The sequence below is a fragment of the Callorhinus ursinus genome, unplaced genomic scaffold (genome assembly GCF_003265705.2).
Source record: "Callorhinus ursinus isolate GAN/ISIS: 27379988/994484 unplaced genomic scaffold, GSC_fseal_2.0 scaffold12, whole genome shotgun sequence".
NCBI classification, from domain to species: domain Eukaryota; kingdom Metazoa; phylum Chordata; class Mammalia; order Carnivora; family Otariidae; genus Callorhinus; species Callorhinus ursinus.
Genome location: NW_027397074.1, coordinates 41,500,795 through 41,519,126, shown reverse-complemented (window position 1 = coordinate 41,519,126; position 18,332 = coordinate 41,500,795). Strand labels below are relative to the sequence as shown.

Sequence of the window (18,332 nt, the reverse complement as noted above, 5' to 3'; positions counted from 1 at the left end):
TTTCTGAGGGCCTCTCATGAGGAAGCCCGATGGCAACCTGCATCCAGTCTCGCAGCCTTGAGGGGAATTAGGGAATCAGTTTAAGGATGAAACTCAAACAGTAGGGTAGAGAGAAGAGGCACTGATGTCCTTGAGCCCCTAGAACAATCGACTCAGAAGCCTGCTCTGCCTCTTGGACCAATATGAGTCACTAAATTTCCTTCGCTCTTATCTCAGTTTGACTTGGTTTTTCTGTTACTTGCAATCAAAAGCATTCTAAATGATATGGCAGCCATCAAGCCCAGATCTGACCCCTGACCAGGGTATACCCCCCCCCCCCCCCCCACATTACAGTCCTTTCTGCTTCTCTGGGTCATCATCTTGAAACTCACATCTTTATCAGCAGCCTGGTAGTCTCTCTGTGTCTCAGCCAGTCTGCAGCATTTCTGGGGCAGTTAGTTTTCCGGCCCCAAGGACAAGGCCCTGGCAGGTAGCTGGTGATGTAAGGTCATTCTTTCAAATGAGTGACTGGAGGCCATTAGAACAAAGCTGATGGCTACTTCTGGATACAGGGTAATGAAAGCCTCTTCTTGGGGTGACTCCAGCCAAGGAGGGCTTTAGAGAAGGGCAGACTTCAGTGGGGACTAAAAAAGCAAATAGCCAGCTGCAGTGCATGCTTATCAGGCCCTGACATATTGAACATGGAAAAATGCTAACCTCCTCTAACTATAATCTAATTTGTACAGGTGCTTAGAAAGAACACTGAATTTATCAGAGCTTGAAGTGCAAAATATTAAAAAATAAATCACTGCTAGTAAAATCGTAAAGCTATCAGGAGATCTATTTGAAAAGACAGTTAGCAAAGTCAATTTGAGACACATTCATCAAGTCTGAAATCATGGAGGCCCCATCACCTGGGTTTCCGTCTAGCCAGCCCAAGAGGATCCTAGAATTTAAGGCCAAGAACAGCTGAATCCCAACAGAAATCAGATCATTGGAAATTTTAATAAAAATGTTTGAAGAGGTAAAAGAAAATGCCAGCCCAAGTAGCTGAGATAAAAGGATGATTTTTTTAGCTTTCCCTTTTCCCTAGGGTGCACCCATGACGGGGATTGCTCTGGGTCTCCACCCATAGACATAGTCATACCCAAGCTGCTAAGGCCAGGTATGAAGTCAGTTTCTCAGACCTGGGATCAGGTGACTCTGTGACCATAAAGAATTACCAGTGCTGGGTCTTGAGTCTTCTTGGCTGTCTGCAATTGAGGGACCCATAGTGATCTCACCTGGAAGCATCCAACCTTCCTGCTTACCTGGTTTCACCCTTGTAGAGGGTTGGAAATCCTAAAATCTGACTGGTCAGTTTCTTTTTCCAGGCCTCCAGCCTCAAAAAAGCCTGATCTCCTTGGCCCCTGGGCTGACCCACTCCACTGGTGTGTGGTGTCACACCCAAAACAGCCTTGTCTGTTTCCTCTGGGCCTCCCTCAGCAGAGGGCACCAGGCTGAGACATGGCCTCCTCCTCCTCCCACCTGCCCCAAACTGTGTGAGAAGGAATGCCCTGACTCATTTGTGTATTAACCACTTTTTTTAAAAATGAGGCAGTATGGTGTGATGGTTTAGAGAGTGGTGCTTCTCAAACTACATATGGTGAACAGCCTGGGTTTCTCTTTTCAGTCAATTGCAGAATAAAATATGGGCTCCCTGTGCATATCTAGTGTGTAGCTTGTACACATGTGACTCACAATGTAAAGCTGACAGCCCGGAGCTCATCTCTACCCTATTCAGTGAGATAGGCCCACTGATCATGCACTTGGATGTCACGGCAGTGTCAAATTATAAAAGATTCCCACTGCTTCCTTTCAGTTCCTGTACTCATCTTGTTGCAGACTAGCAATGAAGAGTTCACATCTGCAGTTGGCATTTTGAGTAACATTTATTTATAATAATGTTTCTCAAAAATCTCATCCCTGAACCAGCAGCATCAGCATCACCTGGGAACTTGCTACAAATGCAAATTCTCAAGCTCCCTTCCAGACCTCAGGAACCAGAAACCCTGGGGATGGAGCCCACAAATCTGGACTTTTATCAGCCTCTGGGTGGTTGTGAGGATGCCACACAGTTGGACAGGAGAAAAAGCGAACAACAGCAGCTAGGTTAGGAGATTTACTTGATTAGAGCCTCAAGTATCATTCCAAGAAAATGGTTAGGTCTGTCTCAGTGACCACTGAGCTCAGTTCTTTATTTAAGCTTTGAAATGTATTTGCCCTGAAGTCAATGAATAGTGCATTCCATAGAAATATATTCTCATCTTAACCAAATGCACAATTTGGATTTCCAACGTTAATCTTTAATAGATTTAAGAGTGAATGAGATTTTCCATTTTACAGCTTCTCCTCACTGCACTCCTATCTCTTGCACGAGTTTCCAGCATCCTTCAATAGCACACACAGAAATGCTCAGAAGGAAGGAAGATTAGGCGAGGGATGACAAGACGCCCTGAGAGCAAGGATCGTGGAGCCCTTGTTCATGTGTCCACAGTGCCTGGCTCATTATAGATGCTCAGTGGATCTTAAGGGAATGGATGAGTAGATGAATGGACAAATGGGAAAGTGAAATTTGATGAGCTAGAACTTCGTAAAAGGATGTTCTGATTAATTGGCAAATCTTTCACTTTCCTGAAAAAGTGCATTTTGTTTTTCACCTAGTTTGAGTGAATTTTTATTCACTGCAACCCAAAGGTCACCTGAATAAAAGACAGCTGTGTTCAAGTGCAATGCATTCAAATTACATCTCTTCTAAAGGACGTGTTGCCCAAGTGTCTCAGGCCACATAAAAGAGTATAAAATAGGGAATTTCATTTGGGAGACTTTATTACCGAGAATGAATTTTATTGCAAACCACATTCAGAGAAAAGCAGATAAAAGGATTATAATCCATGAAACATGGCAAACATACGCTATTATTTTGGGTGAAATGTCATTATTTTCACTACCAACACGTAAATTAAGTACACCCACGTTTGGCGTTGCCATGAGCATAATTGGTAAAATGGTTCTAATGAGAAGCTCAGTTATTCAGACAGGATTTATCAGACAGAAATAGGAAAATTAAGCAAGGAAAATCATATAATGTAAAAAACAAATGAGAGAAAAGTGAAAAACATCCAGCAATCAGTTTAGGTACACAGGGCCAAGCAGTTGGAATGATGGGTTCACAGAAATTGACTGATTTTTTGCCTGAAACTTTGTTGGCACAATGCAAAGACAACCCATCAGTTTGAATTGTTCAGTCCTAAATTGACTGAATTGACCAGTCATTTGGAATGCCTTGAGAATCTGTCTATAACATGTCTGTTTTGAATACAGTGCCTCTCCTGCTTTGGGAATATCCTCAGACACATACCACCCCGACTTAATGGAGAACAAATGCTCTGTGGCCACATAAATTCAAGGAGACCTACCAGCACCAACAAGAAAGCTCCAGCATCTGCAACATTTCTGTGATCCAGGTCATCTCATACTGGAGAAACTGATGACTTTTTCTAAAACAAAACCTTAAAGAGTGACCTACGTTCAAAACTTAACTCTCCCTCTTTAGCCTTAGGGTTGCCCTCCATGAAAGGGGAATAACAAGTTCTTTATAGATTTTGGATACTAGCCCTTTATCTGATATGTCATTTGCAAATATCTTCTCCCATTCTGTCGGTTGTCTTTTGGTTTTGTGGACTGTTTCTTTTGCTGTGCAAAAGCTTTTTATCTTGATGAAGTCCCAATAGTTCATTTTTGCCCTTTCTTCCCTTGCCTTTGGCGATGTTTCTAGGAAGAAGTTGCTGCAGCTGAGGTCAAAGAGGTTGCTGCCTGTGTTCTCCTTTAGGATTTTGATGGACTCCTGTCCCACATTTAGGTCTTTCAACCATTTTGAGTCTATTTTTGTGTGTGGTGTAAGGAAATGGTCCAGTTTCATTCTTCTGCATGTGGCTGTCCAATTTTCCCAACACCATTTGTTGAAGAGACTGTCTTTTCTCCACTGGACATTCTATCCTGCTTTGTCAAAGATTAGTTGACCATAGAGTTGAGGGTCCATTTCTGGCCTCTCTATTCTGTTCCATTGATCTATGTGTCTGTTTTTGTGCCAGTACCATACTGTCTTGATGATACCCAAAGAACAAATGATCTAATCAAGAAATGGGCAGAAGACATGAACAGACATTTTTCCAAAGAAGACATCCAAATGGCCAACAGACACATGAGAAAGTGCTCGACATTGCTCGGCATCAGGGAAATCCAAATCAAAACCTCAATGAGATATCACCTCACACCCATCAGAATGGCTAAAATTAACAAGTCAGGAAACAACAGATGTTGGCAGGGATGCGGAGAAAGGGGAACCCTCCTACATTGTTGGTGGGAATGCAAGCTGGTGCAGCCACTCTGGAAAACAGTATGGAGGTTCCTCAAACAGTTGAAGATAGAGCTACCATATGATCCAGCAATTGCACTCCTGGGTATTCACCCCAAAGATACAAATGTAGGGATCCGAAGGGGTACGTGCACCCCGATGTTTATAGCAGCAATGTCCACAATAGCCCAACTGTGGAAAGAGCCAAGATGTCCATTGACAGATGAATGGATAAAGAAGATGTGGTATATATAGACAATGGAATATTATGCAGCCATCAAAAGGAAGGAGATCTTGCCATTTGCAACGACATGGATGGAACTGGAGGGTGTTATGCTGAGCGAAATAAGTCAATCAGAGAAAGACACGTATCATATAATCTCACTGATGTGAGGAATTCTTAATCTCAGGAAACAAACTGAGGGTTGCTGGAGTGGTGGGGGGCTGGGAGGGATGGGGGGGCTGGGTGACAGACATTGGGGAGGGTATGTGCTATGGTGAGTGCTGTGAACTGTGCAAGACTGTTGAATCACACATTTGTACCTCTGAAACAAATAATACATTATATGTTAAAAAAAGAAGAAGAAGATAGCAGGAGGGGAAGAATGAAGGAGGGGAAATCAGAGGGGGAGACGAACCATGAGAGACGATGGACTCTGGAAAGCAAACTGAGGGTTCTAGAGGGGAGGGGACGGTGGGAGGATGGGTTAGCCTGGTGATGGGTATTAAAGAGGGCACGTTCTGCATGGAGCACTGGGTGGTTATACACAAACAATGAATCATGGAACACTACATCAAAAGTAATGATGCAATGTATGGTGATTAACATAACAATAAAAAATTTAAAAAAAAAGAAATGGGAATAACAGCACAATCTGCCTCAGAGGCTTTTTATTTCTTTATTTTTATGGTTTGCAGATTACATAAGCTAGCACGCATGAAGCACTTACTGACATGCCTGGCATTTAATTAACATTTGCTATTATTGTTAGTTACTCCTCATCAAGCATAAAGCACAGAGTTCTCCTTGGTTCGTCCCACAGTAACTTCTTGGTATTAGCTATTTGAGTTCACATCCAAAGTAGAGATCAGATGACTAATGGCAAACTCTTCACTCCAGTGCTGACTTTACATCACACTTAATGAGCTGGTTGTGAAGGAAATGATGCTTTTCCCACCCAAAAATATATCATCTCTGGAAATACTCCAGTTGATGGTCATGAAGCCATAGAGCAATAGTAATAAAAGTAGTACTGGGCTCTGAAAAGAGCGACAAACTAAAGAGAATTCCAAACTCATGCCTGCCAAGTTTTCCCTTATTTGGAAGTAGCCCATATGAAATTCTAGAACTCTCTACAGGTCACTCACAGTCTGTCCATTAGCTTTCCTGTTTGCTGTCTTCTTGTCTACTTACGTCAACTCTTCTTAATATTTAAGAACTTTTCAGGAAATTCAGTTTTAGAAAGACAGCAAAGGGGCTTTGAATTGGCAAAAGCTTCACATTTCAGAGGTGATACTAATCTAAAGAAACACACTATTATCTTAGTAATTTCCAATTGTTCCTGGAAGCATTTTACTGCAGAGACCACTGCCAGCTATTAAGTAGAGGAGACTCGTTTTGGTTGCCAGAATTAGCTGAAATTAAGATCCTTTGACATCTTCTTACAGAAAAAAGTCAGTTTCAGTACAAACAATTTGGAATTTAATAGATTGTGACAGGTTATAAAATTCTATGCATTTGAAAGAAAAGCTTTGCTGGTGGAATAATGTGTTTCTAATTTACACATAATAGGCCCATGAAGCTATGACTAGAAGGACATTAAAGTAATGAGGAAATTCCAGTTATAGACACTTTCTGTAGAGATCTTAAAGATTATGATTAGGGCAGTCATTTTCCCAAGTATCAGCCAAAATGAAGGTGTCCTGGACAAAGAAAGGAGACGAGAAGGGCAATGAGCCTCTTTTGAGGGTAGAGAGAGCATCTGGGAGATAGCTGCTCAAGCCAGAGGGGGAGGATTTTGCTAAACTTAATAAACACTGTATCTGCAAAGGGCCTGGTGCTGGGTGCTTGTCCATGAATGAGGAGGAATCACCCACGGCACGAGCCATAAGAAAGGCCAAGTGATTTTTGTGGGTAAAACTCTTTACAATAAGAAAGAATTATACTCTCCCTCGACTCTTTGTCCCCACAGTTGTCCAAAGGAGCCTTGCCTAGCCATCCTCTTGATGATCAACACAATGCAATATGGATCCCTGAAACACTTTCCCTATTTAAAAAGTCTCAATGCTCCTATATTATTTAAAATGTATACTAAATGGCAAAGAAAATTTGGAGTGTGTCATTTGATAGGAGCTTGGGGAGCTGTTCTCATACCATAAATAGATTTAGAGATAGGGCAAGTCACTTATGCAAAACAGCAGAGAGCATGCTCGTAATGAAAGGCACATGCTTTACTTTAATGTCAAAGAGTATTTTTCTGCCCTTTTTTGAGATCCATTTCTCAGGTGTAAGTTGATGTAAGCTAGAAACTTGCTTTCTGACTAGAAAATGTTTGGAATCTTATTCTGTTATTGCTTCTACTCTTGTTTCTCTTTTGGGTGCTGCATCTGGCATATTATAGGTGGTCGATGAATACTGACCACCCAGGTGTTAGGAGATCTGGCAATTTTTTCTCCAGGAAGAGTTTCATGGCTCTTTTTTCTTACCTCTCTACCTTTCAAAAATATATTTGTGAGCATCCTCTATATGCCAGGCATATTCTAGGTGCCAGAGAATGAGATCCCTAGGTTGATAGAACTTCTACTCTGGGAGGAGAGGTAGGGAGGTGGAAGATAGTCAACGCAGGAAATAAGATAATTCTTCTTTGTGCCTCATTTTACTCATGCGTCACACTTCAGCTCTTGTTCTTTGGCCTGATGGTGTCTTGTCCTTCAGAGGAACCTTTCTTAGCCTTGGTCTTGCCTGAGTATGAAAGAGAGAGAGATTGCAAAGGAAGTTGCTGGATGTCTCACCTAGAGCCCTGCCATCAGGCCATCTGAGAAGATGATGGGTTTATCATTCAAATAACACCATTTAACCACGGAAGAACAGAAAAGGTCAAAATAAGACAAAGAAATGCTTGTGCCAGCAGCTTTGCTCCCCCAAAACCCATCTCTTTCTGACCGATTCAAAAGACATAATGTTTAGTTACAAGATACTATTTCTTTCCTCATCCCCCACAATGAGGTGTGCCTTTGTGACACTAAATAGCTGAGCAGTCAGGCTAATTCAGCTCCAGAAAACAAACCCAGCAATGTTGTTTAGCATCACATAGAAAGAATATTTTTAACTGTGCAGCTGGTTTGTTATCATAGGGTGTTCTCAAATCCATTTGTCTATAACTCAAATTTCCTTCAAGAAAGAATAAGATAGGATTTTATTCTCGTTCCTCTGTGGTTGTTGTGTCTCAACCATTAATAAAATTTCCAGAAATAAGATCAAGGGCCATGGTGGACCCATTTATTTAGAATGTGCTAGGTTTTTTCATTCACCTCAGTGAAAGTGTTTACTACAATAGCATGAGAATTATCTCATTACGGGAAGACTAGAACTTCGGTTTTTGCTGTTCTCAGCATCCTGAGGACTTGAAAACTTCAACTCCACTCAGATTGAAACCATATTCTTCTGAAAGAATTTTGCACATAAACTTGCATTGTTGGGTAATGAGGGGTTGGAGTTATTTCAGTGATTTTTAACATGAAGAAACAGCATTGGTTTGTGGCTGAAAGAAAGATAGGCTATTGTCACTGCTTGGGCTTCTAGAAAACTAAACTTCCAATAGACTAAAATTTGGCCTCCAGACTGGAGGCCAATGCACTAGATAATTAAATTCATTTCTTTGCAGAACCTTTTGTGGAATTTTAGATTCGGAAAGAATCTTAAAACTTATTTACTCTTAACTTCACCCTTCCCAAATCTAATATTTATGTCTCTTAAAGGACTAAATGTAGTTACAAATAAATCACCATTTGTGATACATGAAAAAATGCATAGCACAGGTATATGCAATGAGATTCATATGGAGAATCCATGGAGGAACAAAAAGATGCAAAAAAAAAAAATTGCAAGTGGCCAACTGCATATCAGCAACCCACGGTGTGGGAGGTGTATGCCAAAACTGGCTGACTCTCTTCATGGCTTCACCATGAGAATTAGAAATGAACACACCTTCTTTTTAAAAGAAGTTCTCAGCCAAGCACATTGATGTTACTTGCTGCCATTTTTCTATAACCTGTATTTCTTAAAGGCATCTCTACAATTCATGCAGTTTCTGAAATCTATACTTTGGAGTCATTATTTGGAAAGTATTTCCTTTTGCATATGTACTTTGGGCATATGTACATTTGTTTAGTATTTAACACATACCTATTATCTACAAGATACTTAGAAGCAATTGAAGTGAATATGTATCAAATGGCTTCTGTTCTGCTAAGGAATACAAGAAATATGAAGGGAATTTTACCAATAGTTTCCAAAAGTTGTAAAAATGTACATATCCTTTGACACAGCAATTCAACTTCTAGGAATTTATCCTAATGCTGCAGATTATAGTAACAAAAATGAGAAGTAATCCAAATGGCCATACTCGTTGTTAAAGGAATTAACACTAGTTTGCTCTAACAAATAATACCAAATCTCAGGGGCTTAACACAATCAAGTTTATTTTTCACTCATGATACAGTTGGAGGTGGTTGTTTGGTGGCTTTCCATATAGTGAGTTAGGGATCCTGACTCCTTCTACCTTGTAGTTCTGCTATCTTTCAGAACTTCAAAGCCCTCACCTAGACCCCTGCATTCATCCAACAGATGAATGAAGAGAGAGAGAGAGAGAGAGAGAGAGAGAGAGCAAAGAGGAACGCCTGGATCTGTTATGGCCTGGATATGGCTTACATCATTCTGACCACATTTTATTGGCCAGAACCTGGTCATGTGGCCACAACTAACTGCAAGGGATGCTGGGAAACATAATCTCCCACTGTGCCCAAGAAGAGGAAACAGGATTGGTGAGCATCTGCCGATCTCTGGCACATTCACAGATTGGCTTAATGAAGTATGGTAGATCCATGAGCAGGATACTTGTGCAGCCATTAAAAATGAAGCTGTAGAAGAAGATTTAATGAACTAGAAAAGACGTACACTATGGCAAATGGAAATGGTAGGCAACAAAACATTTAGGTTATAATCTTGGCTTTGTCAAAAAATATGTTTTACCAAAAAATATATATTTATAAATAAAAATCCTAGACCATATATATTAGTGTTTCTTCCTGAGTAGTGAGACACACCACCTTTTCTACCCTGTGCTTTTCTATATTTTCTCAACTTTATACCATGACTATGAACTACATTTTCTAATCAGAACAGTTAAAAATAACCGTACCCTAGGAAGGTGCTCTCTGATAGCAAGATAATGGAAATCATGCATGTAATTTTAATTAGAAATAAAAAGAATCAGGTGAGATTAATTTGAATAATATATTTTATTTAACCTAATATGTTCAATATTATCATTTCAGCATGTAATCAATAAAAATTAAAATATTAAAAATTAATAAAATACTGATGAAACTTTTTAATACTTCTTTTTATTTATACAGAGTCTTTGGATATGGATAGACCTTACACCTATAGCAGATCTCAGTTTGGGCCAGCCTCATCTCAAGCCTCCTCTCAATAGCCACCTGTGGCTGGCAAGTACTGAATTGGTCAGCATCGCCTGAGAGAGTGTGCTAAGCAATAGGTAGGGCAACAATCAGGTAGCTCAGAAGAGGATAGCACCTCACATGAGGATTGGAAAATGTTTCATGAAAGAGGTGGCTTTGGCATTGGGCTTTGAAGAATATTAATAATACCGTCAGTTACCACAATACTGATAGGTATTTATTACATGCTTGCCATATGCCCATCACCGTGCTAGCCACTAGGGGTCAGTAGAGAGGAGGAAACAGATCTGAAGAGGGAGACCACCAGCAGTGGCAAAAGCAGAGATCTTGGGGGGTGAGGGTGGTGTTGGGAGGGATTGGAACAATTCAGCATTGGACTCTTAGGAAAGTAGTAGGAGAAAAAACAGAAGGTTAAAATCCCCTTGAATGTTAAGGGAGGAACTTCATACCTAGTTCAATGAAAAAAATGTGGTAATCGTAACACAAAACACTCACTAAGCGCCCATTTTACTGATGAGGAAACTGGGGCAGAGGGAGGTGAGGAAATTTCCAAAGGTCACACAATGTGTAACCGTGTTTGGCAGAGCCTGGATTCCAATCCAAGCATTTCTGGCTCCTAAGTCTACAGCTCAGCCTCTCACAATGACCAGAAATTTTCAAACCAGAGACCTGCATTTGCATTCCAGACTCTTCATTCTTTCACTGGGAGTTGAATCAGTTCCCTGAACAACTAGGAGCTTCAGCTTCCTCCCCCATGAAAATGGGGTATGCCCTGACAAACTAAAGTGTCATTGCATGAATGCAATGACACTGGGCACGGAAAGCACCAGTTATACTGTCTGGCACAGAGTAGATGCCGATAAAGGCTGGTTGTCCTGCAAAACGCCATGGGGAGCCATTTCAGGCTTTTTGGCAGGGGAATGGGATGATTGGACTTACACTTTAGGAAGATTGATGCTGGAAATACCTGTCTTCCTTGATTACTTGCCTGGATGGATTGGAGCTGGGAGAGATGTGTTAGGAAGATATTGCTATAGTCCAGATAAGAGGTAACGAGGGCCTGTGCTGGGACAGCGGCAGGGAGATTGCAATCGTATTATCTAACTGTAGGATATTAGAGCCAAAACAGGCCCTATGGAGAACAGAGTCTGGACTCGACTTATCCAAGGATAAATCACGGGATTGGTAAAGTTCATCTAGTTCTCTCATTCGCCGTTCTTTCCTTCACTCAGGCAGTGCTGATGTTAGAGATCAACACCAAAATTTTCAACTCTTAATAAAAATAAAATGTCTCAGTTTTGTCTAAATCGTATACTTTCTACTCTTCGACAGCATCCATGGACAATCTCATGTAATCCTATCAATGGCAACTCTCCCCACTCCTACAGGAAGGTAGGTAGACTGGAGTCAGAATATTTTCCACATTACAGATAGGTAAACCGAGGCACAGAGGAAGATGAATCTTATTTCTGGCTCATATTCTCTCACATTTACTTCTAAATTAGTTTTTTTTCATTAAAGTTTGTTTTGGCTTTGAAGTGTTACTAAAATGTTGATACAGGAATGACGTTCATAAAATTTCATGTGAACAGGATGTCATGGTAACCGAAGGGCTTACGTCTTTTAAGATTATTCAAATTTTAAAGGTTAATGAGTACAGTTCACTTGAAATCATGTGTAAAGGAAGACTATTGTGTGATCAACGGGAAATTGGATCTCCATAGTTTTGTCTTAAATATAGTGAATGAAGATATACCTTGCTAAGAAAATGTGTTGAGATGCTATCTCTTTCCATCTCCCATCTGGAGCGGAGAAAAGACACCAAGGTTTATGAAATTCGTTTTTCTGACTACGAAGAATGGTAAATTCTACCACAGGAGGGCGCAGGGAAGGGCAGATGCTTTTTCAGATTATCGACACTAGGTGGCGCCGCTCTGCTAGTTTTCTTTATGCCTGTTTTTAATTTATTTTTTTATTCCTTTGTTTAGTAGCACCGTTAATGGAGTAGCTTAAGTCCTGTAAAGAAGCATTTTTATTTTTCTATTATTTTCTTAATATGTCTGGGTCTGTCATATATAAGTATATGCTTATATAATATACTTATATACTTATATAAGTATGCTAGGGGAAGGAAAACAATGTTCTGTACAGTGTACAGATTAGTTATATTTTGCTCTGTATTTCTGGCTCCTAAGTCTAAACCTCAATCGCTCATAATGACCACAAATTTTCAAACAAGAGATTACCATGGTCCCCTGTGCAAGGATGACATACAAATTCCTGAAGCATTCCATATTTTTATATAAATAAAATAAAGTAGGTCCTAAACTTATTTTCTGTACAGTGTACAGATTAGTTATATTTTGCTCTTGCATTAATTTTTCAGGACATTCAAATATGGGTCCAAATTGAGTTTTCCTTTGTGGTCTGTCATTGTCTCAGATTCTTTAGAGATTTTTTTGGAGATTTCACTTTAGTTTGATTTCAAAAGGGACATAATTCTGAACCACATCAGAGCTACTAAAATGTAACATAACTTAAATACTGGAAAGAAAAAAGGTATCAATAAAAGAATGGAAAATGAATTCTCCCATTTGGGTTTATGTAAAAAGGAATTCTCCAGCATTACTTAGTCAATTAGTTGTGTTGTGCCAGTCTTTGGAGTTCAAATTCCTAACTACAAAAATAAGGACATTCCTCTAAATGTCCTCCATGATCTCTTTCCAGTTGGACCACCTATGACCCTATGAGTTTGTCAGTATAGCTGTGCCACCTGCCTGCCCCAAACACCATTCTTGAAGCTGTATGCATAAGCTATATTGCTAAAAAACAAACAAACAAACAAACAAACAAACTGGATAATTTTCCATGGCACAACAATGTATGCAGTTATGATCCCCAGCTAGCTTTTCAACCTACGTTACTAGAGTGGAATTTCTGTAAGAATGGAGTTGGCCCATGGAGGAGTAAGCTGACTGCTCTGTAGAATCACACCTCGGGATGAACTGGTTCAGTGTGATGAATCTGCCTACCGAGAGACTTTGAATCCCACACTGGCTCTATCCCTTACTGGCTGGGAGAGGCTAAACCAGCAATGAGTAAGGAGGCATTGAACTCAGTGCTAGTCACCATTGTGGACAGGTGGAGAAGTAAAAGGCCAGGCACGGTGTGGCTCACAATCCAGGGGTGAGGCACAAGTTGTCTGTTGTTGGGGAGTTAGTAATTGTGGGGAACAAGTACCAAATAAGATTAGGTCTGTGCTCTGAACCCTGCCTTGGGCCTAAACCCTGCCCAAAATTTGCCCCTGGTCGTCATCCTGAGAAGTGCTATTAAGTCACCACTGGGGACTGGCTGGGTGTAGGGAAATCAGCCAAGTTGTGGTGGGGAAGAGCAAGGAAGGGCTAGAGAGAGATAGCAATGAAGTTGCTTAACATTCTCTGCCACCTGGTAGCAAATGTTAGATGTCATGATCAAAGGGATAATATTTTCTATGAAATAAAAGAAAGTGACATAGACATAAACATATGAGGACCCCACAGACCTTCAGCAGCCTGGAAGCTAGTGACATCTGGAAGTCTGCAAGGCAGTAGGCAGAAAGGGAGTAAAACTCCTTGGGCCACACCATCCTTGATGATGTCCACTGTGGTTGGTAAAACCTCCAGTGTGAGCTCATCAAACCAAGTGTTGCATATGGAACCCCTTCAAATGCCATTGTTGGCAATATGGGGCTCTTTTCTAAGCTCTTATAAATATAGACAGAGACACTTGTGCATTTTTAGGCGTGCTATGCCAACCACTCATCAAGACAGAGTGGCTCAATGAGTTGCTAAAGGCCATGAAACATATTTATGTTACAAAAAAATAGGGCAAATTTGGAATCATTTTATACTTGATGTCATATAGGCTTTGGAGCACACCATATGAACAAATTTTCTCACTCGTGTAGAGCTACTTACTTGAGGAAATGGCTGAATCTAGTAAAAATAGAGTAGGCATGGGCCTCCCTGAACCCCTCTGCACCTGTGAGTGATGAGCTTGGCAAGTTTTCTTGAGGCAGAGTTGATGGGGTGGTGGGGAGGCTGGAAATTGGAAGTGAATGGGATGGAACCTGAGTCTGGAGGCTGAGACAGTGAAATAGGGAAAGGAAGAAAGATGAAGCCACAGACATTCAGGTCAAAAAGTTCATGAACCAAACCTTTGTAAATCAGGAATGGCTCATTTAGGTTCAAGATGGCGGCCATACTGGCAGTCAACAAAGGTGTGGGACTTCCTAGTGATGAGCTGGGCTTCCTTCTTCCAGTACTGTCCTAAAGCAGTGATTCCCAAATGGTATTCTTCCATACACTAGCACTCAGAGATGTAAATGGGTGGGGAGAACAAACGATTCTGCATCACTTTAGTTAGGAAAACGCTGGATTAAACAAAGTAAGCAAATTTCTTTCATGCTTGGAACCTTTAATATGCCAACATATACTGTAACTCCTTAACAGAAGGACTTATCATTTAGTGTTTCCCAGACTTTTTGGGTTTAGGACCTATTTTATTTTATTTTATTTATATAAAAATATGGAACGCCTCATGAATTTGTATGTCGTCCTTGCACAGGGGGCCATGCTAATCTCTGTATCATTCCAATTTTAGTATATGTGTGCCAAACAAGCACTGGACCTTTTTTAAATTTTTATTTAAATTTTTATTTTAAAGATTTTTATTTATTTATTTGAGAGAGAATGATAGAGAGAGAGGATGAGTGGGGACAGGGGCAGAGAGAGAAGGAGAAGCAGACCTCCCCCTGAGCAGGGAGCCAGACGTGGGGCTTGATCCTAGGGCCTTGGGATCACAACCTGACCTGAAGGCAGACGCTTGACCCACTGAGCCACCCAGGCGCCCCTGGACCTTATTTTTTTTTTAAAAATCAGAGAGTATCTCAAGACAAATGTTCTGAGAAACCCCTCTTGGGAAACAATATCCTAATGTACACTAATTTATTTCAGATTAAATTCTCTAGCAATTTTCAATGTGAAATTTTCAGGATAAAAGAATTGCCAGAGAAGTGAAAGATTCACTGAACCAACTTTTTTGGTGACATGCAAGCCAAACCAAGTGTTCTTTTGATTCATTTATTTAAATTATTTTTGTGGGTAGACCCACTCTTAAAAGGCACAGTGACCCCCATCTTTAGATGATTTTTCTCGTGGGCAATGACACGGAATTAGCTCCGCACCCCTACAATTAGGCTTTGGCCAAATGGTGCCACCACCTTGGAGCCTGGTGTCATTGTGGCTGTCAGTCTCAGCATATCTGTGCTATGAGAATAAGAAGAATAAATACAGTTCCTAATTTCCAAGTCAAAGACAGTGTGAATTGATATTACACAGTAAAATGCAATGAGATTAAATCAATAACATCTGCAATAAGGCATAATGAAGGTAAAATTATATCTCTGGCTTCCTGAACAGCTGTGAATCTATTTTTAATGATCCTCATTTTTGGCAGTCAGCTAACAACTTCTAAAATGTCCTAGAAATTGGATTGTTAAGCAGATGAGCACTGCAGTGGCTGGGAATGTCATTAATTTCAGCTGCCTTACCCATCTGCATGGGCGAGATGGAAGCATCACGAATTCACCCCCCACCCACCCCACTGAGCTCCCCACTAACCGGGCCTTGGGTGGCCCCGGCAAATGCTGGATACAGCAAGGCAGGAGAGCTGGGGGGAGAGGGGCTCCTGGGAGGATCATGGGCTGTTGAATGATGGAGAAAAAAAGGAAAAAGTCCTTGTTTTTGTAATGCAAATTGCAGCACATAACTGGTCTACCTCATGCTATTGGAACCTCATAATGCTGCAGAGAACAAGACATTCTAATGGTTCCCTGTTTACCAGTGGGGCACTTTGGTTCCACAAGATTGCTCTGCCCAGGCCTTGGTCAAGGTCACACCCCCAGCAAGTGCAGAGGCTAGTACGCATCCCCGGTCTTCTCATTCCAAAGCCAGGGCCCTTTCCATGGCCCAGCAGTTCCTCTGCTTATTGGAACAGCGGCCGTGGGAAAGACACCATGAAAACTTTGAAATTGAGGAAATGTGAACATTTGGGATTATCCATGTTTTCCTTCGCTGCCTGGCACCTTTTGTACTTTGCTGTAGCTTTAACCAGAAGCATGTCTGGGAAACAGACAGTTGATCCCTTTGGCTAATTGTTTTGAGCTCACTTTACTTCTCTGGGCTGGATGGACAGGGGGGGTGCGGGGAGGGTGGCACCCCACACTTTGCACACCATTGTACTTCCTGCACCCCACCGAAAGATTCTCAGATTCCCAAGTCAGGCTTACTAGCTAGGAGGCTCAGAAGGCCCCAGCCTAAACTGTGTTCCAGAAGATAGAATGGGAATCTGAATTCCCATTCAGATTCCCTCCTTGCCTGGGTGAAAGCTGACAGGCGGAGGATGAGTTTCTTATTCTCTTCCCCACCCTGAGAAGCCTACAACGTTGAGAGAGAAGATTTTTGTGTAGAAGACAAGGCTGCAGCTAAGTGAAGCCGTTAGTTTACGGGACTGACCCCACTGCCTGACTTGCTCTCAGCAGCAGGGGCTGATCCTTTGCTGCCTGAAATATCAGACAATCAAGAGGTTAACCGTGCAAGGGTGGAGACTGTGCTGAGGCATGGTTTTGGACTGGAGAGAAGAGCTTGGCTCCAGGAGAGTCATCTATGACAGAGGGTTATTGGGTACAAAAGTATGAATGAGTACCTCTGTTCAGCAAGGGGATTATCTCTACTAAGCAAGGGGACACCTTCCAACGGCCAACCTAGTGATCAGGGAGGCTGTAAAGAGAGAAGCAAAGTGGAGGGAAGGGGGATTTTGTGATAATGAAACATCATACACCACTAATGATTAACACAATGCCTGGTGTGCTAGAAAACTGTGCTTGCTCCCAAAGATAACAGGGAGATGTGAGGGAGTTCGGTTCTTGCAAAGGTGGGCAAATGATGCTCAGAGGAGAAGGCCGGGGAGGTCTAGGGAAAATGGAAGAGCTAGCACTCCTAGGCCGATGGGGCTGGGGTGGGCAAACCCCAGGGGCCAGGAGGCAGGGCACTGAGCGAGAGGGACACAGGGGCTGTCCCGTGCCAGGACTGGCTGGACATGCCTGAGGAACGGAGCACCTCCCAGTGCACAGGGGAGTGACACATCTCACTCCCCAGCAATCCTCTCCGTTAGGCTCTCCCACAGAGATTAATGGACAAGGTGGATATTTTGTGGTGGTTTAAGAGAAGCCCTTAAACAGGAGCATCTAACTTGCTTGTTTAAGAAGCACACACATTGACCTTCAAGCGTTAGCTGGGGGACACAGCCTTCCACTGCACCATGAGCTAGTGATCAGTTATGCAAACCTCATGCCTTCACTGTTCATTGACGTGGGTTCATTCAATGTCAGGTTGGCAAGCAGGTTTCCCCTTACACATTGACTTCCACTGTTGGCTTCCAACATGTTCAGAAGGACTCTGAGGCCAGCCCCAGGTTTGCAGGAAAGAGTGTTGCATTCAGTGAGTGCAGTCTGCCCTGGATGAGTGAGAAAGGGGGGAAGGCCCTGGATCTCCTCTCTCCTGCTGCCTCCCAGGAGGTGCTCTCACTTTATGTGAAGCTGGTCCAAGTGTCAAAAATCAAAGGAGCCTCAAACTCACAAGTGAGGGGGATGAAATGGATGGAGGAGAGCTTCCTGCCAATCTCAAAACACACTACCATTTCAAGCTTCGGAAGCATCAGGAGTCAAATTCACTGCCAACGAGGTTATTTGGAGGAATAGAGTCTCTGAAGAATGGTTAAGTAGAAGCCAGAAGGCCAAATTAAGTTGTCCAGTCAAACTGACTTAACGTTAAGGGTCAGGGAATTGAGATGACTACCCACCCACTCACCGGATGCTCTTTTCCTTCTCATCCTGAACAGTGGGGGGAAAGCAATTCCAAAGGGAGAAGGACAATGGAGATATGTGCACGTGTGCGCGCACGCGCGCACACACACACACGATATATATATATATTACATACAGATCAAACACATCACATTTGCATATGCATACACATCACATTTGCCTCATCTGTGTGGGGTACCAAGGAGAGCAACATACAGAATCAAGCTCCAGAAGCTGCCTTCCCTTGCAGGTCTGGGTGGGTAGCTGTTACCTTCACTAACTAAAGCAATAGGACCAAAGGACCAACACCCAAGATTAGAGGGCAGCCACCTGTTGGTCAGATACCCAGAA

General features: G+C 41.9%; 1 non-coding gene across 1 annotated transcript; it reads right to left on the bottom strand.

The window, feature by feature from the left end:
* Positions 1-14,638: 14,638 nt before the first annotated feature.
* On the bottom strand, positions 14,639-14,741 carry LOC112825370 (U6 spliceosomal RNA). Its single transcript, XR_003208669.1, has one exon. It is a non-coding gene; the product is annotated as a U6 spliceosomal RNA (small nuclear RNA).
* Positions 14,742-18,332: the final 3,591 nt, after the last annotated feature.